This window comes from Ammospiza nelsoni, chromosome 2 (assembly GCF_027579445.1).
Source record: "Ammospiza nelsoni isolate bAmmNel1 chromosome 2, bAmmNel1.pri, whole genome shotgun sequence".
NCBI classification, from domain to species: Eukaryota; Metazoa; Chordata; class Aves; order Passeriformes; family Passerellidae; genus Ammospiza; species Ammospiza nelsoni.
The window spans coordinates 59590660-59614408 of record NC_080634.1 but is presented as its reverse complement, the minus strand read 5'-3'; the positions used below and the strand labels follow the sequence as shown (position 1 = coordinate 59614408).

Sequence of the window (23749 nt, the reverse complement as noted above, 5' to 3'; positions counted from 1 at the left end):
AGCAGCCATTAAAACAGAACATTCAGCAGCACACTTTTTTCCAGGGTAAGTGGCAGTGAAGCAAACACGTTTTCCTCAGCAGTAAGGGCTGTGCCTCGCTGGCAGCAGCCCTGACAAGCACAGGGGGTGCCTCCAGAGGGCCATTCTGCAGGCCAGCCTCAGCTGCCGTGGGGCAGGTCAGTGGGCTGCTAGGCTGGGACCTAGCACACAACGTGATGTGAAAGTAACCACAGTCAGTGGCATAGACAGAAGGAAAATCATAGTGTGTAGGAAGCTAAGTCAGTTCATGAAGGCTGTAATCTTGTGATCTATGAAGTTGTCTTGTGGTTGGGATCCCATTGCCCTGAATGATCGTATGTTGGAGAGGCAATTTTGTGGATAACCCAGAAAGGCTTACAGGTCAGTGCTGGGGGGTTCAATGCACCATGAATTTCAGGTGCTTACAGTTCTCTTAGGATTGAAGCTGTACTTTAATTTCAGGTGTGTTTTGGGAGAATTCAAATTTTTTAACCAAACTGAAAAGGCTGGTCTCAATAATCAAAGCTGTGGTATAAAGGAGAGACTGTAGTAGGAGAAATAACTCATGGGGTAAAGCAGGTGGCACCACTAGGGATGGCACTCTGCAGTACATGAGGAGATGGGGTGTGATGGTGTTTGGACATTGGGAACTCTCCAGAATTTCTTCTAGAAATTAGACTGCACAGTAAGGTAGGCTTCCCACAGTTCATCTTGACCATAAATCAGTTTTCTGTGAATAAGAAGTAAAAATTAGTTGGATTATAAGCCTTAACCTAGAAGATGCACCGAGAAGTTTTAAATAATTTTGAGAAAAGTTTGGTAAATGAATGAACTGTTCATACAAGTTAATACTTGTGGCATATAATCAATCTGCTCATCTCAGTGGTACCAAATAGCTGATGATGAAGTCTGAAACTGTGTTAACTTTTAATTCCTATCACTAAATTAATGAAAATCTGAAAAAAGAAGCTTGTAGACAGTCAAGCATTGAAATTGGAAGTCCTGAAGCAAATCTTACAGAGTTATTGCCCAGAGTTATTTTATCAAAAAGGGCCGCATGGATGTCTTGTAGAAAACAAACTATAGTAGCAAATTATTTAAAGAGGTTTAGTGGGGATGGCATGATAAACTACAAGGGCAAAAACGAAACTGGTGCAGTATTAACATTTCATGTTAATATTAAAATTATTGGATCAATGAGCATGGTAAAAAGTGAGAAATATTTTTTTTTTAATTATGCCATTCAGGCCACTAAAAGTTTGTGTTGAGATTAAAATCTGCCCATTCTGGAGGCAGATAGAGGAGTATGGCATTAGCCTGAATTGGCCCTGTATTTAACTAGTTGTTTACCCCATTTCCTTTGGAGTTATTACAGACTTTTTCCTAATTACACAAATGCCATTCTGATCATATTTATAATTACACTTTTTCAAAATAAAATATGTCAACGGAGTCACGACCTCAATCATCCCCAGCCATCTAATGGTAAGAAGATGTCATGATTGAATCTATCTTGAAAGCATGACAAAACACAAAGCAGGTGCAATAGCTTCTGTCCTGGCCAAATGCTTGCAGATGAGTGAAAGCAGCATCTGGCCATGCCCTCCTCCTTCAGATGAGAACAGAGGGGATCTACACGGAAGTGCATCTTTCTTTTTATAGAGGGAGAGATGAGAGATGTCATGGGGATGAAATGGGACATCCTGGGATATGGCAGATGCCTCACTGAGGCAGCAGGATTTATTCTCCAGCTTTAGTTTCCATTTCCTTTCCCTGACAGCAGTGCACAGCTGTGCCTGTACTTGCCACTCTGAACTCATTCCTCCCCTCTGCCCTTTTGCTGCTATTTGCATCTCCCGTGGCTCAAAGGCTTCAGCCCTTCTCAGGTACCTACTGTCATTTCCCAATTACGCTTTGCCAAGTTCTATTTCCTTTCTTCAATTTCAGTTAAAAAAAAAAAAAAAAAAAAATCATCCATCTGCTGCCTAGTGACATTAATGTAACAGCAGATACATGTTCTCCTGGCAGTCAGGCTATCCTCTGAGTAGAGCAGTTCATTAATTAGAATCAGACATGTAATACCCCTGAATCCCCAACACATGGCCCTTGTAACAATAATAATAATCATCATCTGCTAGTGGTGTCACAATTCAGCCTGGTGTGTTTTCCCTCCCTCTGAGGGAGCACAGCTTTGCTCAGACTTCCCGGGCACAGTGTTTCCAGCCCATTGTTGAAGCCATCAGTACTCTGAAGGTCAAGTCGCACAGGAGCCAGCAAGTGGTGTAAGAGTTTGTTCTTCTGATTTATGCCTGATGACTTGTTTTCCAGCTAACCCGCTTCAAAGTACTCATACAGTCAATCAGAAATCTTAGGGGGCTATTTTCAGGGGAATAAAAAGGATAAAATTTCAAGAAGTTGAAGATGCCATGGAGCTGTTCCCAAAACATGTTTTTTTTGGAGTGAGGGGAAGCTGCTTTTTTAAGGTAGGTTCAGGGGTCACTTCGGAGTACCTACACTAAAAGCTTGATAGTAAGGTTTTCATATTCTTTCTCCTTCACCAGCTTCTGTAAACTGTGAGAGGAGCAGGTGGGGCCAACTCCTCGTCCAAGGCAGTGTAACAGTTTGGAGCAGAGCGCCTTACCTGGAGTGTGTGGGCCTGAAATTAAAAACCACGCACTTGAAGAGAACAGGAAGTTATAAAGTGAGTTTTCTTTTTCAAGCACTGACTTTCTACGAAGATGAGCCTCACATAATTCTGCTCTGGCATTCCATCTCTCACTTCCTCTCTTTTGGGCCTTCACCTTCCACACCATTGTGTTTTGAGCATCTTCTGTACTCCACAGACCGTAAACCCGAGGAAATGTAGGGACAGCGGCGATGCTCTGGATCAAGAGAAGGGAGAGCATCAAACAGCATTGACTGCCTTGTAAAATATTTCTCCAGATGCCAGTTGAATTCACATCTTTCATTTATTATCTTACCTCATCAAAAGAAAATAATTGAATTAGTTTATATATGAATAAAAATCAAGTATGTTCCTTAAATAATTTATAAAGGAACTGGGCAGCTACACAGGGAGAGATGGAGGGGACAATACCTGTGCCAGCTCTGCTCCATTGAAACCTAATGAACAGCATAAATTTGACAGTTGTAGTGTAAAACCTTCACAGAGTTGTCTTAGGAAGGTATATACTGCTTTTCAAATCAAATGTTATCCGAATTAAAACTTCAATATATCTCTCTGTGACCACTTGGCCATAAAAATGATTACTCTGTAATTCCCAGAATCTTAAGCCTATTTAAATTATTGACAGCAGTATTAATTAAATCTTTCAAACATTGTGGAAAGAGTAGCCTGGGAAAAAGAGCTTAAATTGTTGAAAACTACAATAACAATTAATTATGTCAGGCCAATCAATCACCATTTATTTCTCAGTCAATAAAAACTACTGTTAATGGCTGATTAAGCTCAATTAACGTTTGATGGAAGCACTAGCTTTTAAACTGAAGATAAATTATTGTATCATTTACTAGCAGGATCAAAAATATATCATGGCTTATTTTTTCAATATAAATCACCTCTCAAAACATATATATTTTGAAAATAAGATTCAATGTCCTTGGTTTTCTTAGCTGGCTGGGCAATCTGGGCTTTTATTAAAGACTTTTTCCCTTGCTGGATTAAATGGAGAAAAACTTGAATCATAAACCCTTGTGGTTCTTTTACATCTGTTTAGCTAATACCCAGCTTCTGATATCCAGGCTAATCCCTGGGGGAGTGGAAAGAAATAATACTTTTTCTTAATTTAGAGAGGACTACTATCCTCTGTAGACCTACTTGCTTTGTGATTTGTGGGAATCTGACCATCAGGTTGCCTTTGGGTTGGTAGAGGGGGTTTGCCTGGAGGAATCACAGTGCTGAAAAGATGTTACATGACATTTTATCCATCCATTAATGTTCCCATCCTAGCTTCCAGGCTCACTTGTTGCTGCCATCAGTTTCCTACCTCCCAAATTAAACAGAGATAAATGAGGCTTTTAGGGTGCTGGCCATGTCAAAATTCTGTTGCATCTTAGTTTTTGGCACTGAGTGACTCTGATGTGTAAGGTATCAGTGAGCACATGATATGTGTAATGATGCTGTTGAAATTTGTTAAATCACTTACTATTTCACCAAAGTTTTGTTTGCTTTCAATATTAACTGATTTTTTCTTTTTTTTTATTTAGTGGTTCAAGGCCTGTGGTAAAGCAAAGTTTTCCTTTTGCACTGACTCTTTTTACAGGCCCAGAATAGAAGTCATTCTTTGAGAGATACACAAATTACAACTGTTAGAAGGACTTTTCCAGAAGACATTAAATACCACAGCCAAAATGCAGTTTCTGTGTCTGAATTCCACACTTTGCAGGTCAGCTGCACCTCTTGCATTCTCCTCTGGCTTCAGTGTCCTTGAGGGTACCCAACACCAGCACTGATGGTGTCTCTGCCTTCCAACACAGGATTTGTGTTTTACAGAGGCGATGAAGTTTTAGCACGACTAGCACGATGTATAAAATAGATGCACAACTTGTGCAAATTGTTCTTTTCATCCTCTCTTTCACACAGAAAGGGATGGGATTGCCCATTTCCTTTAAAAGCAGGCCACCTAGTGCTTGCAGAGGTTCAGCACAGAGAGATGCCCACTGCCAGCACGTAGCTTTGCTCTCTCCCTCATTTGCACTCCCTTCAAACCATGGAGCTGCTCACCTGCTTTTCCAAACACACTGTGCCACCATGCAACTTAAAACAACAGAAACTTTAGGCTCTTGATTTCACAGGCCTTTTTCCTGTCTGCCTCTCTGCTGCTTGCTTTGCTCCAGCACTGGGTTTTGTCACACCCCTCTGCCAACCAGCATTAATGCCCTAATATGGCCAAGGAGCATCGAGGAACGTGACAATGTGGTTGGGATCAGCTGGATTAATGGAGTAAGCCAAGGGTAGAAGGATCTAGCACCACGAGTGGCCCAGTGAGGAGGCAGAACTGGGAGAACAGAGGAAAGACAAAAGAGAAAGAGAGAACAATATTTCACCACCATCAGCAAGCTGGCAGAATCTGCATCCTCAGGTTGACCAGAGAAAAAGAGAATTAAGGTAGAAACACTGACAGCTTCTCATCCTCCAGAGTGACACCAGGGCACTGTAAGAGGAAAACAATGTGCCCTGGTCCTTTATATGGACTATTAAAAATGATGAGCCAGTGTTAGCCATACTGGAATGTGACATCTCCAAAAAAGCAGGAAGGCACAGCCTGGAATGGCGTTACTAATTCTGTAGCTGTATGACTAGACATGTAGCCAGTGTCCCAGGAAGATACTTTATCCCAGCTTTTTGCTGGAGCTTCCTTTCCTCCTCCCAGTGAGACAAGGAGAAGACCCAGACACCTGCTGTTACTAATGGTCCTTCCTGTGGCACTTCTTATAGAATGTCTAAATTCTGGTGAAGGCAAATCCTGTCTGAATTTTGCTTTGGATAAACTGGATAAATCTCTCTGTGACAGGTGAGTTTGGGGTGTTTTGTGCGTGTGCAAGAAGTGTAAATACTGAGCTACACAGCCCTGGATATTGTATAGCACAGCTAAATTCAGTCCTGCATGGCTGCCAATGTATTTGGCAATATTCTCCTTTTATTGTAGGGCTTTAGTCTTTTAATTAAAATGAAAAATCAGTAATTTTTCATTCTAATCTGTTTTTAAAGATGTGTAGAGCTCTTATTTTTATTAAAAATGAAGAAAAAAGCTGGAGGATCAATCTTTATCACTAACAAGAACATTTCTGGGAAAGTATGTCTTAGACTGTAAAGCTTGAGACAATTATTAAATGACAGAAGTTATAAATAAATGTTTTCTATATTTGGTCTGCATTGGATAGTGGGCACCTTCATACATCTTTTGTTAACTACAGCCAAGAATACAGGCTGGACTGTTGGATCTGGGATGGAAATCCTGACATTTCTATAGTGGTAGGAAATTTAATAGAAGAGTTCTAAACAAACTTCTTTCAAAACAAACAAAAAAAAGCTGCAATCTTGCTCCTCGGTGCTTTGTCCTGTTGGCAGAACTTCACTTTTGACTTAGAATCATTTCACATTAGCTCAGTATCATCCTGACAAGTCTTCTTCACCTGCAGTGTGCATCATTATCTTTCCTGAATAGAACTGGAGAACACTCACACTAAAAAGCCTCAGCAGAACACTTTATTTTAATGAATATAATGTATTTTCTCTAGCACCATGTGTATTTTTCATATAAAACACTCAAATACACCATATAGCTATGCTGTTGCAATTTATTATTCATATTATAATTATAGATATTAATTTCAAATTTTCAAATATCTTAAAACTCATCACCTATAAAGCTGTAATTAAGTTTACTTGGAAATCCAGCCTGATAATCAATCATCAATATCAATCAGGTTTCTGCAATCTCACCAAATGAATTTACATTAAAAAATATTATCCTCCCCTGGCACACCTGAGACAGAAGGGGACCAAAAACACCATCCTTGAATTAAAAACAAGCCAAAAGGCAGGAAGCTATAATTTGTACTCTGGATCCTGGCACATTTCTCATTTCATATACCAGCTATCAGGAGTGGCCTTGTGTGTTCTAAACCGTCCCTCATAAAAAACCCCAAACTTCTATTTTTGTGATAGGGAAAAATGAGCCCTAAAGCTGCAAAGCTGCAAAGGCTCCTCCTCCCTGGATCATGAAGGAGGCAGGAGGAGAAAGGCTGCCTTCGAGCAAACCTGTCTTGCCAGAGCCTGAGGGAAGCGAGATGGGAAAACAAAACATTGGATTGCTTCCCAGCAGGAGTCACAGGCAAAGTCCTCCACGATTCTTCTGAAACCCTGGAGTTCTTCCCCACACAGATCCTTCATATCCATCAGCTCCCAGCCACAAAAACTCCTTCTGATGGCCTGAAAAATGAACACATTTTGCCAGTGATTAAGCAAATCAGATCAATGTAACTTCATTTTCTGGTACAAAAATAGCAAATCTGGGCTTGTAGGGGAATGGAAATCCATTTCCACTTTTCTCCTTTGGTATAATGTGTTTTAAAGGGTATATTACTAAAGAATCCATCATCATGTTATTGTAACTTACCCTTCAGTGGCTTTATTATACTCATACAGAATTGGGTGGTTCAACATTTATGACTATCACAGACCTTTTAGCATAAAGAGATATAAATATTTTCAGTGCTTCACCCACTAATTTCTTTCTTGTATCCCACACTCATTGCCCCTTGGGAACTGAAAATCACAGTTGGTCAATCCTTGTGTAACTTTTAGTTGCAGGAAATTTTTCAATAAACCTTTTGACTGCAATCTCTCAAGATAACCAACTTGCAGGACAAGTCTCAACACTTCCATGAATTCAAAGCTGATGAAATCTAAAGCTACTGGTAATTCTGGAAACTTTTTGGCAGACAAGGAAAAAAAAATAATACTTTTCCAACCCAGCTTTCAGGATCAAATTCTGATTTATCTATACCACATCTGTTTTATTATGTAATGCATGACCCAGGCAGTTATCTGAAAGCAAATATTAATTCTTGTTTTCCATTAAGTTACAGGCAGAACAATGTCTTATCAGCTGTAAATGATGACACATTGTTGAAGATCGAACAATTTGATTTTAAAACACTTTTATTGTGTTTTCAAATATTCCTAATGCAGTTTCTTGCTACTGAGCAGAGGCACTGGATTAGTCCCCTTTTGACTGATGAAAAAGATTTTGACTTTATATACTAAAATAGATATTTATATTATGCTTTTATATATATATATACACATCCACAGCTTTAAAGCATAAGTGACCACAAAGAAGATACTTTCCTTTCAACAAAGTTAAAAATTAACTTCCTTAATTAGAAGAATAACTAATACTTCAATGGTACATGTCCAAAATGTTGGACCATGGACTGTGGTTCAACACTACTAGGTCCAAAATACCCAGTAAAATACAATGTTACCAGGATGTATAATTTTAAGCTACACTTCAACTTGAAAAACTCAATTTACTGTCACAATCAAGTGAGCTTCAATTTAAAAGCAGTTTAAAAATTAAATTTAAATGGTTCCCAGTTGGGCGTGTAAATATAACATTTCTGAGCTGAGAAATGTACCTGGAAAAATTTAATTGGGAAAATGAAATGGCTTCAGTGAAGGTAGCTCAGAAACAGAAACTCAGACATCTTAAAGTGGGAGGGAAGACCCCACAGCATTTCTTTCAGATATTTCTGTTCTGTGTTTCATTTTGGCCAACATTTTGTGTCTTCAAACAGTAATTTACAAAGAAGTCCTTGGAAAGGATTGTACAGTGACTTTTGCACAATGGCAACCCCCCATTATAAAAATTCCCTCTCTCTGATTTGAGGTTTTCAGGATCCTTTGTATTACAATATTTTATACAACCATGTGAATGGAGGGAGGAATGAGGCACTTCTAGCTTGTTTTAGGTGATGGTTTCCTTGTCACTCCTAGTTTTTCCTTTTTTTTTTTATTTTATTTTGAGGGAGAGAGAACTGAAAACAAAGTTTGGGAGAAGCTATCAATACTCCTATTTTGCTGAAAGGTTCATCCAAGACACGTAAGGACTTGGTAGTTTCCAGTCAATATTTTAATGGAAAAAGACAATAACACTATAATTAAAGTGTGCTCATGTTTAAAGAGCATTTCTATTATAGATGGAATCAGAAGGGAAATTAAATAATCTCTGATTATGTGGCAACACTGAGGAAATTGAGAATCAGAATTTAAGAGAATCAGAATTTAATGGCACACAGCAGTAGTTATTCATGTGTGGAATATAAACAAGACAGGCCAAATGGTCATATTGAGACTGACTTAAACCTTAAACATATGCTCAAGTTATTTCATCTGAGATGAAGAGCACATTTCAGGATATATTGCAGCAGCACACAGCAAACTGTGTAAGAACTCCAGCAGAAAGAAGGAGAAAGCACATTATAAACATGACACTGAACTATTTTCATTGTGGGAAAATATTCCCTATAAAATGATTTCCAGTTCAAGAATAAACTCTGTAAAACCAGTAATAAACTGGGCCATGCTTAGAAAATATAAAGGTCACTGAAAACTGACATTGAATTAATTTGGAATCCAGATGCTGTAGCATCTCCACAGTAGTTGAATTCGAGAGAGAAAATGAGTCACATTTGTTTACATGTGGAAGGCACAAGTTTTGAAATGTGTCTCAGTAAAGCATCTGGTTTTCCTCTAATTTTACAGCAGGAATATTAGAGACTACTTACACAGACGAAATTGCAGAAAATGTAATTATCACTGAACATTTACAAGGAAATTCATTGTTCCCTGGAGTTACCACACTTGTGCTAAGGATAGCATAGGACATCTCCGGGTTTTAAAGAGGAAGTATAGGCAGCAACTGTAAGGAAACAAGGAATGTGCATAGTGTGTACAGTGTCTGCAGATCTAAGGAATTATAACATTTATCCTATAATAGAAATTATCTAAACATTTGAAAAAATCATTTGGAAAAAAACTTTTATGATGATGCCATAACCGTGAACTACAGGAGGGCAAAGATGTAGGGGTTTTTTTACAAACTGATCTGATACCTTTCCAGAAATACATCAAAAGGGAAAAATAACTGGAGCATTACAAGAATCCTGCAACAATGTTTAGGTTTAGGGTTACATTGAGCAAACAGCTCAGTTCTGACAGAGAAGGGTGCTCTCCATATTGGTGGTGACCTCCACATCACCAACTTCCCAATAGAGATCAGTATCATTTCCCTAGTTCAGAAGATGTTTTTGCCTCGTTATTGCATTTTGGCAAGTTTATCTTAAAACTTTGCAAATCTGGGCTGAAGACAAGGAGACAATTTGTTATCTGATAGCGGACAAGTGTTTATTCCAATCTCACACTGCACTGCCTGCAGTAACTGTAATAACTCTTGTTAGCAGGGCATACCCAGGCAGATGCCATGAGGTACTGCTGGCACGCAAGGTTATTTGAATGACAATCATAAAACTAGCAATGAAGGACACTCTGAAAACCCCCTCATGGGCTTGGGTATCATCATTAATCTTAAGGAAAATTATTGGATTTAATCTGCTCATACAAGCAATACATATGTGCCTAAGTCACAAGGCAAAAGCTGAAGAAAGAAACATATAAGCAACAAAATCTAGAGTGGAGCTACATCCTCTCCTGACAGGTGTCAATTATTGAGAGGGTGTTTGGCCATCTTCTAATTGAACAGATTGGCACTGGAAATTCTGGATTGCCCTGGTTCCATCAAAACTTTCTACAGAAGCTGTAGCCATGATCTGGCTGTGGCTGCTGGCCAGGCTGGCTCCTTACCACAGTTCAGCTGACTGGCTATACAGCTCCCTGGCATCAGGCCACTGCTCAGTTGGTTTCTTGGCTTCCCCGGCTTGTCAGCTGGCAAAGAAATAGATTGTTCCATTTTTGCCAGAAAGGCTGCAGAGCCAACATGTTTTGTTCCAGCACTCAATGAAACAAAATATTGACAAGCTGGAATTTCCTGTAGAATAAAAATTTTGCTTCCCAGCCAGCTCCAATTATTATTGTATGGTCTTGTGTAACACAGTGACGGCGTTTATCACATCCTCTAATAAACACAATGCACAGAAAGGATGTGAATTCAGGGACCTTTCCAAAGCTTTGGATAATAATCTCATAGCATCTACAAGCATCTCTATGGAGTACAATGCATCTTTTGATAAGGTTAGTGTGTGATGCTTTCCATTCTGCAATAAAAGGCCTCCTAGGCTGGCTCTCAGAACTCTTCTGTCAGCAGGACATGACTGGCCAGTTCAGAACAGAACTGTGGATGACATCCTTTATGCATATTGTTTTGGAAACTTACATACATTACAGATCAAACTCCAGGGAAAGAGGAACCACTAATAACTGCAACAGAGTTACATATATTAAGTTTATTGGGTTTTCACTGTTGAAAAAATAATGAGTTAAAATACCCACAAACATGCAAATAAAAATGACTTCTCAAACATGTCACTGGAAACAATGGATTTGAGAAGGATTTGCTGAAGAGAAACCAAAATATGCCGTTACATTATACCATAATTCCATAAACCCAACCCTTTCTGGAGACAAACACCATGGCCAGCCCAGGTTTATGACAAGATGACTCACAGAATTACCCACTGAGACGCAGAGTTCGAGTTTTGGAGGCATCAGGGGTGTCAGGAGTGTTTTCAAGGAGACAATAGGCACTAAATGGCAAAGCAAGTCAATGCCTGGGTGTGCACTGCCAGCACAACCAGACCATTTAAGCTGTGTCTGCTCTCAGCTGTGTCTGTGCTGTCCCCAGTGCCACGCTGACACATTTATTATGTTGGTGGACTGGATCAGCAAAACGGAAGGAAAGCAGGTTGTTCTCCGGTCCTCTCAGTTCAATCTCATTTATCGCTTGATTTCACAAATGCTCACGCTGGCACAGGCCAGAAGCAGTGCAGACACAGGAGCAGGGAGCTGGGTGGCAGAGCTGAAGGGCATGTTACAAACAGATAAGCCTCTTGAAGTCATTCATGAAATTATTACATTGTGAGCTGCAAGTTTTAGATTTTTATTATGAGGTGGTGGGGAGGGAAGCAGGAGGGTGGAATATTTTCAAGCACAGCAGATCATTCCCAGCTTGCTGCAAGGGCATCAAGGGAAAAAAAAAAGCTTACACAGGTTTTAAGACTGGAAGAATATGCTCCTCCTGTTAAAGGCAGGAATAATACTATAAATTACTCATCTGCCCTTGTGAAGGCAATCCTTATTACAGTAAGTGTAGCTTGAAGGATATAATTTCAGGTCTGGCCTTAAATTAAAAATGGCTTAATAAAGCTTTAGTAATACAGGAACATTTTCCAGAGGTAATATCATCAAAAAACCCCACCAAAACAACACTGACACAATCATGCAACTGTGTAGTTTTCATGTACTGAGGGGGAAAATATAAGTAAGTGACTAGTAAAAAAATGGACAAAAGAAAAGTCAAACAAAGCCACAGACTATTTCTTCAACATCTTCCATAGATCTTCAACACATTTTATAGAACTGGCATTCAATACCTGAGAGACATGACATATAACTCACGTTGAGACAGCCTCTGAATAAGTTGTTCCAAGCCAGTGATCCTGAAATACCAAACGTAATAGACAGGTGCAGCCAGTGAGTCAGGATAGCACCAGGGACATGACAGTAGTTTCAACAAAAATATTCAAAAGATGCCAATTCCTCATACCAAATGAGCAGGCAGAAAACATCTGAGATGCTGATTCCCTTCATGGGGTCTGATCCTGACCCCCACATGTGGAGTGGTGTTCCAGCCTGGACTAGACCCATCCCTGTCCCCACAGGTGTCGGATGCCCCAGGGCTGGGGCTGTCCTGAACGTGCCCTCCTCCCAGGCTGGGCTCAGTGTACCAGAGCCCAGAGACCAACATTTTATTTCTTCATAATTTATATTAATTTTAAGAAGTGTTGGCTGACCAGGCAAGTTTCCTGAGCTTTACCATAGGCAATATTTAAATCAATTGTAAAAAAAAATAGTTTAAAAAGTCATTTTTTCAAAGCTATCCCCATTTTTATTATTGTATAAAAAAGGAACATTCTTATTTTTGTAACCAACAATGGCATGCCATGGGTTATGTTTCATAGTTTCCTGATGAGGGTAAACTTTGATTTTTCTCAAGGTTTTGGCAGGGAGCCATAGGAACTCATTAGTCTGAACAGTCTAAGGGGAATTCCAAAACAAAGGGAATAAAAGGCCTGAATTTATTTTTAAAGCATGCTTTTTCATGTTTACATTGCTTCCATAGCTATTTTGTTTTGTAATTTTTTACTTAATGTTGACAAGTAAAAAACAATGAAATATAAAAACAACAAATCCGTCTTAAAAAGTTTTTATCTTTCTTGAAAACTAAGACATGCATTTAATGATGGAGTTGGTCTAAAGGAGATATTTTGTTGTTAAGCTGAAGATGAACAAACTGTTAAAATGTCTTTATTCAAAACACTGTATTTCCAAATCAGGCTGGTCTCAATGGGGACTGAAATGATGACTATCTTGAGTTATATTTGAGGCTATTATTCATTTACTCTTCTCCATCCCATAGGGACCTGCAGGCCCTGGGAGTACATGGAACATTATATCCCACTTGTGGCATAGTGAGACACAGTCTAGAACAAATCTTCTGTTTCCTACATCTGTGTAGTCTTTGCATGGCTTTGTTGCACAGCTTAGTAGTTTTTAGGGTAAATGAAAATGTAGTTCAGGTACTGTCACAGGGCTTGCAAGGGTTGCAGGATGAAGAGAGAGACGAGAATGTTGACGTCACGTTCAGAAGGCTTGATTTATTTTATTATATATATTACATTATAACTACACTAAAAAGAAATAGAAGGAAAGTTCTCAGAAGGCTAGCTAAGCTAAGAATAGAAAAGGAATGAATAACAAAGTTCTGTGTCCCGGCAGAAAGCGAGAACAGCTCTGCCGTGAGTGGTCAGTAAATTCAAACATCCACAGGAGACCAATCACGGATCCACCTGTTGCATTCCACAGCAGCAGACAACCATTGTTTACACTTTGTTGCTGAAACTTCTCAGCTTCAGCAGGAAAAATCTTAACGAAAGGATTTTAATGAAAAGATGTCTCTGACAAGGTACCTTGTGACAAGGTTGGCAAAAGTGAATATGGACCCCCTGACTTTGAAGTGTCTAAAATGATTGTAGAACTCAAACAGCCCTTCAGGAAAGACTAAAGAGAAATAAAAGCCACAGCTTAAGTAAAAACAGCTGGTAGGCAGAAGCAGGAATTATCATGAAGAGTAAGGGAGAGCCAGTAGCAAAAAAATTCTCATATATTTTTAATAGGTCTTAGGTGGTGGAAGAAAAGTGTAAATTATGAAGGGGCTAGGGCAGTTTCTCTCTGTTTGTCGTTGTCTCTGTAAAATGGCGCAGGTTGGAGCTTGAAACCATCCAGCACTGAAAAAGCTGCAAGGGCAGCATTCTTTGGGTTTTTTTCCTCCCTACCCCCTTCCCTAGTATACGAAGTTTGGGATTTTTATTTATTTATTTATGAATGTATTTATTTATTTATTTTCTGAACGTAGCTTTGGCGACTCTTTCTTTCCTGCGTTGCAGAAGCTGCTGCAGGCAGACGCGGGCCCGTCTCCACCGGCGGAGCTCCGGTTCTGTGGTTCCTCGCCGAGCTTCCCCCTCACATGCCGGCTCTCAGGAAGGCCTGTCCCGGATTCTTCCCGGATTGCCGGAGCCTCTCCTTTGAGGGGGAACAGAGCTCTCAGCCCACACAGCTCAGACGAGCCATTGTGCTCTGCCCAACACAGCTCCTCGCCGTGTCCCTGCTGCCAGGTCTGTGCCTGGACAAGCTGCTGCTGCTGCTGGAAGGAAGGGCGTTTTATGCTGGCAAACTACACCAGATTACCGCTTCCATCCAAATGAAAGGAAATCCCCCAACAGCGACTACACCTACACACACAGCAGAACAACTCATGAGGAGGTGAAAATTAACTATCTGGTGGCTAAATGCACACCTGACGCCCTGAGGAATCCGGCAGCGCTGAACTTAGGAAGGCAGTGTGGAAGGAAGGAGGACACAGGATTTTCAAACAGGGTCTCAAAGTTTTGTCTGCGCCTCGTGCGACTAAACCCAGGCTGCCGCGTCCAGCCCAGGCCCCGCGCTGAGGCCGCCGGCCGGCCGTGAGAGGCGGCCCCGAGCAAGCGGGCGGCAGCCGCCAGCCCCGACGGAGCAGGCAGGAACAGCCCGGCCCCTGGCAGGCGCACGGCTCCCGGAGACTTTGCAACGGCCGTGCCCGCGCCCGGGCACTCCCGCGGGAAGGGGCTGGGACAGGGCAGGAGCCGGGACAGGGCAGGGGTCGGGACAGGGATCGCAGGGCCCCCCTGGGGGCGTGGCCGACACGGGCCCCGCGCGCGCTCCGCCGCCGCCTCGGCTGTTTCCGGGGCGGCCGCCGCTTTCCCGCCAATGGGAGCGCGCGGCGGCGGCGGCGGCGGCGGGGGCGGGGCTGGGCGGGAAGCGTCGCGAGAGCGGGGGCGGGGCGGAGCAGGGCGGGGCAGGAGGGGGCGGGGCCCGCGGCGGCTGGGGCGGGGGCGGCGGCGCCGGTCGGGCGCTGTGGGGCCGCTGCGCAGCGGGGCCATGGCCGCGGGCGGCGGGCGCTGAGGAGGCGGCGGCGGTCACAGCCACAGCCACAGGTACGGAGCGCCCGCTCTTCTTCCCACCCCTGCAGCCGCTCGCCCGCGGGCCGCCCTGCTGGGGAGCGCGGGCGCAGGGCGGGGCGCCGCCGGCGGCCTGTCACTCGGGGCTCCCTGCCACAGGTCGCCCGGGGCTCCCGGGGAGGCGCATCCTGCGCCGCCCTTCCCGGGGAAGGATCCCCTGGGGCAGCGCAGCTCCCGCGGGCCCCGCCGGCCACCTGGAGCGGGCCGGGGCGACGCCGGGGCCCCCTGGACGGCAGCGCGGGGTGACGCGAGGGGCGCAGGGGGGAAAGCGGCGCCTCCGCTCCAGGAGCGAGCCCGCGGGGTCCGCGATAGCACGGCCCTCGGTGCCCCCCTGGGCCGGGTCCGTCCGTCCGCATCTCCGGTGGGGACTGACTGACTGACTGACTGACTGACTCGTGCGGGTGCAGCCGGAGGGGCGCACGGAGGCTCCGTGAGTTTGCGTTCCCTCCTGCCTTGTTAGGGTTGTGGTCGGTACGCACGGGTTAAGTGAGTTCAGCCTGTTGTGAACATTTCGCTGTAGAAGTGTCTCCTCTCCCTCCCTCCCTCCCGCCGCATGTCCTCCTCCCTGTTCCTCTTCTCCCTCAAGGGAGGAGGAACAAGGAGCGTTCCTCCTTTGCTTTCTTGGCTCTTTTGAGGGGCTATCTTTGGCTCTCTTATTACAACCGAAGTACTTTTCTCTGGTTTCCAAAAGAAATCCTATATGCAAAAGGGAAAAAAAAAGGGTGAACTGTAGATCCGAACTGTATTTAAAGATACAGCCTTCTTCTCTCTCATGTATTGCCAGAGTGAGATAGGGAGGAAAAAAATCCCACTTATATTGTCTCTGGAAAAGATCAGTGATACTGAAATAAATGGTAACAATGCTCGAAATTTATCCAGGTTACACTTGGAAGAGTCTTACATGGCTTCATGTTTGTGAGATTATTTCAGAATCATACAGTTAGACTTTAGTGGTAGATACCACCTACATTTAATTAATCCTTGAGAACTAAACAAGGTATTCTCTGGTGAAATTTTCTCTAGGTGGGAATAAGTTTTCTTGAGAAAGTGCTGTAGCTTAGAAAATAATAGCCCCACTTGGTGTGGTTCTGTTATGTACAAAATACACAACTGACTGAAGTACAGAAACTTAAAGTTGATTGCATAAGCCACAGAATCCAGACCAGTGGATATCCATAGCACATCAAGTAACATTTTTTTCCTGGGAAGTGTTTGACAGTCGAGACCTGGGAGTGGGGGAAAGCTCTGGGTGATGACTAGCTAGTAGTGATCTAGGAGAAGAAAATGATTGAGTCTTTTGAAATTGCTGCTTCTGTGTGACAGAAATACAATGAAAGAGAATTAAAACCAAGCAAGAAAAAGAGGCCCCAGCCTGTCATTATTGTTTACCATAAATTATGTATTTTGCTCACTTTTGATTTGTTTTGCTCCTGTGGGTGGCTGTGGTTAAGACAACTTGTGTTTCATACCTGGACTTTTTCAAGACTGCTGACCTGATCAGTGAAACTGATAAATCATTAGAAATGAGAAATAGAGGACAATCCATTAGACTATTCTGCCTGTGTTGTCAGTGTAGTCTTGCTTAATTTGATTTTTAGTAGCAATTGTTTAAGGTTGTAATTGTTAAGGTAAGGTTATAAATACACATGCAGGAAAACTAGGGAATCAGTCCCAACCAATATGGATTTAAAAAAGGAAGGTTCTGCTTGTCCAGTCTGATCTTCTATGACAAAGTAACCCACTTAGATGAGGGAAAGGCTGTGGATGGTGTCTGTCTTGACTTCAGTAAAGAGTTTGACACCATCTCCCACAGCATCCTGCTAGGAAACCTGGCTGCTCATGGCTTGGATAAAAAGTTTATCCACTCTTCTGTGGATGAAAAGCTGGCTGGATGTCTGGGCCCAGGGAGTGGTGGTGAATGGAGCTGAACCCTGCTGGAGGCTGGACACTAGTGGTGTCCCCAGGGGTCTGTTCTGGGGCAGGTCCTGTTCAACATCTTTACTGATGATCTGGACGTGGGGATTGGGTGCACCCTCAGTAAACTTGGTGGCAATACCAAGTTGGATGGGAGTGTTGATGTGATTGAGAGTAGGAGGGCTCCACATGGAGACCTGGACAGGCTGGAGCAGTGGGCTGAGGTCGGTGTATGGGGTTCGGCAAGGCTGAGTGCTGGGTTTGCACTTGGCTCACAGCAACCCCACTCCGTGCTGCAGGCTGGGGAAAGAGTGGCTGTAAAGCTGTGTGGTAGAAAGGGGCTTGAGTGTTCTGGTTGACAGTAGCTGAACCTGAGCCAGGGTGTGCCCAGGGGGCCAAGAAGGGCAGTGGCACCTGGCCTGTGTCAGCAGCAGTGTGGCCAGCAGGAGCAGGGCAGGGATTGTGCAGCCACACCTTGCATCCTGTGTTTGGCTTTGGGCCCCTCAGTTCCAAAAGGACTTTGAGGCATTGGAGCACATCTAGAGAAGGGCAGCTTGTGGAAGGTGTAGAACACATCTTATGAGGAGTGTCTCAGGGTGCCTGGCCTGGAAAAGAGGAGGCATGGGGGAAATCTCATCACTCTCTGTAACCACCTGAAACAAGGATGTAGAGTGGTGGGGGCCAGACTCTTCTGCCATGTCTGCAGTGAGAGGACCAGAGGGAATGGGTGGTTGGACTAGATAATCATGCAGCCTTCCAACCTTGATGATTTTGTGATTCTAAGAGAGTATTTTCTTAAGGATTTTTAAATTTCATATTTTGAATGAATCATTCAAAGCACAGTGTTTCACTAAACCTGGCTTTTGCAAATCATCATCAGAGTTCTCTCAGCTGACTCAGGTCCGTGTGCTGAAGACAAAAAAGAATAGTACTTTTTCTTTAAAAGAAAGATGTCTGTTTTTGCTCTAGTACTACTAAAAACACCTCATTTTTAAAACATAATATAGATTTACTATTGGCTAGAACCTTTTATTTGAAATTTAATTTTAATAATGCCATATTACATATATTTTAAATTTATTCAAATTTGTCATAACCTGTGTGTGTTTAACATAGGTGTGCACGTCCACATATGCCTCTGTAGCAATTTAAGAGATTTACTCAGCACATTTACAGAAAAAAGATAATGGTTTTTTTTTCTGCCTGCTAAGGTTTGTCAATACACATTGACTTAAAGTAAATTTAGGCATGGGATAGACTTACACAAAGAGATGAAATCCATGGCAAATTTCCTGTTGGATTCTCTTAAGCTGATTATTTAATTTTGCTCCTTACATATATTCAAACATGCATATGGAAAAGTTAGCTAAATGCTTATTACTTGCTCTGATGGGAAGAGTGTTCTTCAGCACATCTCTGGAAAACTGGGCTTATACATTTGTAGAGTTCTTTGGGCTAGAAGGGTTCTTTAAAGCCCATCTTGTCCAATTACCCTGCAGAGAGCAGGGACATCTACAGCTGGATCAGGTTGCTCAGAGCTCTGCCCGGCCTGACCTTGAATGTTTCCAGGGATGGGGCGCCAACAACCTCTGGACAGCTTGTGTCAGTGGCTCACCACCTTCATTGCAGAAGATTTCTTGTATCTAACCTAAACCTACCCTCTTCTACTTTAAAGCCATTCCTCCTTGTTCTGTTACAACAGGTGCTACTGAAAAGTTCACCCTTGTCATTCTTATAAGTCTCTTTTAAACATTGAAAGGCTTCTGTAAGGTCTTCCCAGAGCTTTCTCTAGGCTGAACTACTCCCACTCTTCCATCCTGTCTTCATAGCAGAGATGCTCCATCCCTGTGATCGTTTTTGTGACCCTGCTTTGGACCTGCTCCAGCAGGTCCATGTGTTTCCTGTGCTGAGGACCCCAGAGCTGGATGCAGCACTGCAGGTGGGTTTCACCAGAGCAGAGCATCCCCCTGCTTGCTGGCTCCTCCTGCAGCCCAGAGTGTGGCTGGCTTTTTGGGTTGCACTCACACATCGCCGGGTCATGTCCATCTTCTTGTGCACCATCACCCCCAAGTCATTCTTCCCAGGGCTGTTCTTAATCAGTTCATTCTACAGCTTGTATTGACACTGGGAATTTTCCCAGCCCAGGTACAGGACCTTGAGTGTTGTCTTGTTGAACTTGATGAATTTCATATGGATCCACTGGTTGAGCTTATCCACATCCTTCTGGATAGTATCCCATCCCCCAGGCATGTCAGCCACACCACTCAGCTTGGTGTTCTCTGCAAGTTTGCTGAGGGTGCCCTTGATTCACTTGGTCTGTGGCATTAATGAAGGTACTAAATAACACTGGTCCTGCTGTGAGCTGCTGCAGGACACCTCTTGGCACCAGAGTCCATCTGGACACTCAATTGTTGACTACTCTCTTCCACATGGGTCCATCCAACCAGCTTCTTATCCACTGAACATTCCACCCATCAAATCCATATCTCTCCTACTGGGAGAGGAGGATGGAGGATTGTGTCAAAAGCCTTATGGATGTCCAGATAGAGGACATCTGTAGCTTGTTCCTTGTCCCCATCATAGAAGGCCACCAGGCTGGTCAGGCAGGACTTGCCCTTGGTGACACTGTGCTGGCTGTCCTGAATCACCTCCCTGTCTCCATGTGTCTTAGCACAGCTTCTAGGAGCATCCGTTCCATGATCTTCTCAGGCACAGAGAAGATCTGAGGTGACACCAACAGGTGAGTAGTTCCCAGGATCTGCTTTTCTACCCTTTGTTAAGGTGGATACCATGTTTCCCATTTTCCAGCCATGACTTTTCAGATATAATGGAGTGACTTGGTAACTAGATCAGCCAGTTCTCTCGGAACTCTGGGATGCCTCTCCACAGGTCATATAGACTTATGTATGTTCAGGTTCCCCAGGTGATTGCAAACCTGATCTTCTCTTTGCTCCTCCAGTCCATCCTCTGGAGAGGTGTAGGAAGAAAGGTTGCCAGTGAAGACTGAGGCAAAAAAGTTGTGGAGTACCTCAGTCATCTCATCTGTTGTTACTAGTTTGCCAGCTGTGTTCATCGGTGGGAGTGCATTTTCTTTGACCTTCTATTTCTCTCTGACCTGTAGAAGCCCTTCTTATTCTTTGCATCCCTTGCCAAGTTCAGCCTCACCTTGGCCTTCTAACCTGCAAAACCAGGCAGTGTCCTTTTACTCTTCCCAGAATACCTGTCCCTGCTTCTGGTGCCTGTTCATCTCCTTCTTGCTCTTTAGTTTGAGCTCAGCTGCTCTTAGTTTGGTCTCAACTCAGCAGTGCCAGTCTCATGCCTTCCTTTCCTGATTTCTTACGCCCAGGGATTGGTATCTCCTCAGCTTTATGGAAAGTATTCTTAAAGGTCTGCCAGCTCTGTCCTGCTCCCACGTCCCTGAGGACAGTTTCCTGGGAAGCCTATGGATTTAGCACCTTGAACAGCCAGAAGTGTGCTGTTCCAAAGTTTAGGATCCTGAATGGACTCTTTGCCTGTTCCATGTCCCTCAGGGCTGCAAACAGCACCAATGTGTGACTCCTGTGGCCCAGGCTTTCACCAATCTGGTTGCCATGGATTAGATCCCTTAGGTTGGTGACTAACAGGTCCAGTGTTGCATCCCTTCTGGTGAGGATTGTCTTATTATGTGTCTTAAGGAGCTATCCTCCATGCATTCCAGGAGTCTCCTCCTAAAATAGCTTTCTGTGCTACTCTTTCAGTAGATTTTGGGGTGGTTGAAGGCCTCTAGCAGGAGAAGAGCCTGTGAGCATGATGCCTCCTGTAGCTGGATGAGGAAGGCTTCCTCAATGGGCTTCCCTGGATCAACCACCAGGCTGACTTAATACTTTGTTTTGTTTTTTTTGCCAATATGCCTCAGCCTGGTTGTGGCTGTTCTTTCAGACACAGCTCTTCACACTCTATCCATTTCTTACTGTAGAGAGCAACATTCAGCCACTCCTTCCTAGCCTGTCCCTTCTTTATTAACAGCCTGTAGCCGTCCACAGCCACACTCCAGCTGTGGGATATTTCCCTCCAAGTTTCAGTAATGGCAACTAATTTGTAGCTTCCTGGCAGCACAGAGGCTTCCAGAGGCACAGAGGCTCTTGTGTATTGCCCATGCTGTGTGCATTTAAGGTGATGCAACTTGCTAAAAAGGGAAAGATGGTATGGGTGTTCAGTAATTAGTTGTGTGATCAATTTTTCCCTTTTTTTTTTTGGTGTCTGACAGTAGTTACTCCGTAACAGAAAAGTCCTGTTCCTCTTGTTCCTGATGCTTTTGCCATTGATTCCCCTTTTTTGAGTAAACAATAGGAGGAAATTAAATTTAATAATCAAATTCAATATCCAGAAGTAAAAGCAATTTGAAACGGTAGGTTTTATTTATACAAATGAGCTACTTCCAGGCTGCTTTATTGTCAGTGCTTTCACTTCCTTTTCAGTTAATGTTTGTGTACTTCTCACATGACTGAACCATTGTTGTATTGAAAATGGATAATGGTTTTACATATTAAAAAGAATATGGTTTTGCTGCATTGTTGGACAAGTGAGACTTCAGATTTCTCTGAAGTGCATGATAGAGAGCAGAAATGCTGTAGGTGGTATACTATAGGTGTATATATTAGTACCTGTATTATTCAAGTACTGAAGGACAGGATGCAGAGAAGATAAAACATTTTGGTGTTATGGTGATAAAGCTCTGTGGTTTCTGCCCAGGATTTTTCAGTCTTCATACTGTGATTTACGAGTCTGTTTGTTTCATAGGTAGGGGACCCTACAGGTTGGTGTTCAGGTCTCCAGAGTTTAGTAGCAGTTGACAACACAGGAAAATACTTAACCTGAAAGCAGTTTGCAGTGTAACTGTGAACTGCCGTACCTGAGTAAACTCTGCAGCACCCAGCAAGGTTAAAAGGTCATCTCCATGGCGTGCTATGTTGGGCTTTGTTAAAATTGCTGCAAGGAGGGATCCATCCAAAAATGTAGAGCTGAAGTATCTGTGTGAAAACCCATCTTTTTCTGTAGATGGCTTTTTCTTAGATGAAGGAGTGTCTAAGAGTATTTCCCCAATATGCTTTGGATTTTTACTGGACTAGCCACTTAAGATAGAGCAGTTGGGACAGGTGAAGTGGATATCTTTTTATTGCCCCATACTGTTGTGTGGATTTTTTTATTTTAGACACATGAGTTTTAGCAGAATCATTGTTGTGTTTAGTCTTCTATCCATAATTTACTGTGAAATTAATTTTTATTTGTATTTATTATACTTACATATATCTATAATCTGTGGATCATGCACCTGACTGCTTCATGTAATTGTCTGAATTTTCCAAACTTTAAATATTCAGTGGAGAGAAGCTGTGTTTAGACATGAAAATGTTTCAGTTTATTTGCCTAAGTGTAACTTCTTTTCTAAGATTCTAGCAAGTTCATCTTTGTAAAGGAAAGCAGAAATCGAAGTGAAATGTATTCACATTGTACCTAATAATAATCTCGTAGGTGCAGATGTACCTAATAATAATCTCTTGCTATTTTATTCTTGAAGAAGTTTTACTTTTAGAGGTGCTGGTGTGGAGGAAGGTAGTTACTTGATGACACTACTGATCTTCATATTTAAATTGCTTATGCTCAAGGCCAAACCTATATAAAACTTTATTTCCCATATAAAGGTTAAATACATGCTTGAGATGAGATTGACAAAACCGGCCTGGTCAGTTGTGTGTAGACCCATACTCTGATGTCGTGGTGTTTACTTTCTTTATCTTTGCAGTAATTTTTACATGCTGTTTAAAGTGTGTGACCATGGGAAAAGATGAAGTATTAAAACTTCCATAGAACTTAAAAGCTCACCACATGCTTTCTGTCTTTAACACTCTATATTTATTGCCTATTTTGGTGAACGCAAAGATGAATGAAACAAACTGGATCCATTGCTGCTGGTTAAAGAGGGAAACTTGAAAAAATACCTTCATAGCTGTTTTTTTATCTTCTTGTTGTTAGAATTAGACTTAGGATAAATAAGGGCAGCTGATTAGAGAGAAGTTCTCGTGACTTACTCAGTTGAGAGTGCTGGTAAATGCATGCAGTCTGCTGTGTTTTGGCATCAGAGCCTGGGCTGCCCAGAGCAGAGCCAGGGAAGGAGAGTGATGTTCCATCCGTGTTAGCCTGTGGCACCCCAGGGTGACAGACATGGCTGGGCCCATTGGCTGCCATGGTGGGTGAGCTGTGCATTTGCCTCCCGAGATTGTTAAAGGGTGGCTCCAGTGCGTTGTGTTGTATAGGAACCCACTGAAAAACCTTCCAGCATATGAGCGACAGTGAATCAAAATTTAATGTAGTGTTCCTCCCCACCCCCAGTGCAGCCTTGAAATTCTAGTTAAAGGAAAACAATGAACCTTACTGCTAAGTGTCTGTATTCTGCATTTCATGCCTGATTTTGAAGGTCATTAAGGCAGTACTTTCTTAAAGGCAGCTGTCAGTATGGATG

The 23749-nt window shown here is 42.8% G+C and overlaps 1 protein-coding gene across 3 annotated transcripts in view; it reads left to right on the top strand.

Moving 5' to 3' along the window:
• Positions 1–15265: 15265 nt before the first annotated feature.
• AKAP11 (A-kinase anchoring protein 11) overlaps positions 15266–23749 on the top strand; it is a 44232-nt gene continuing 35748 nt past the window's right edge. For all 3 annotated transcript variants that reach the window (XM_059466492.1, XM_059466491.1, XM_059466490.1), the window contains exon 1: positions 15266–15312. The gene's annotated coding sequence lies outside the window, so the exon portion shown is untranslated. The remainder of the gene's footprint in view (positions 15313–23749) is intronic.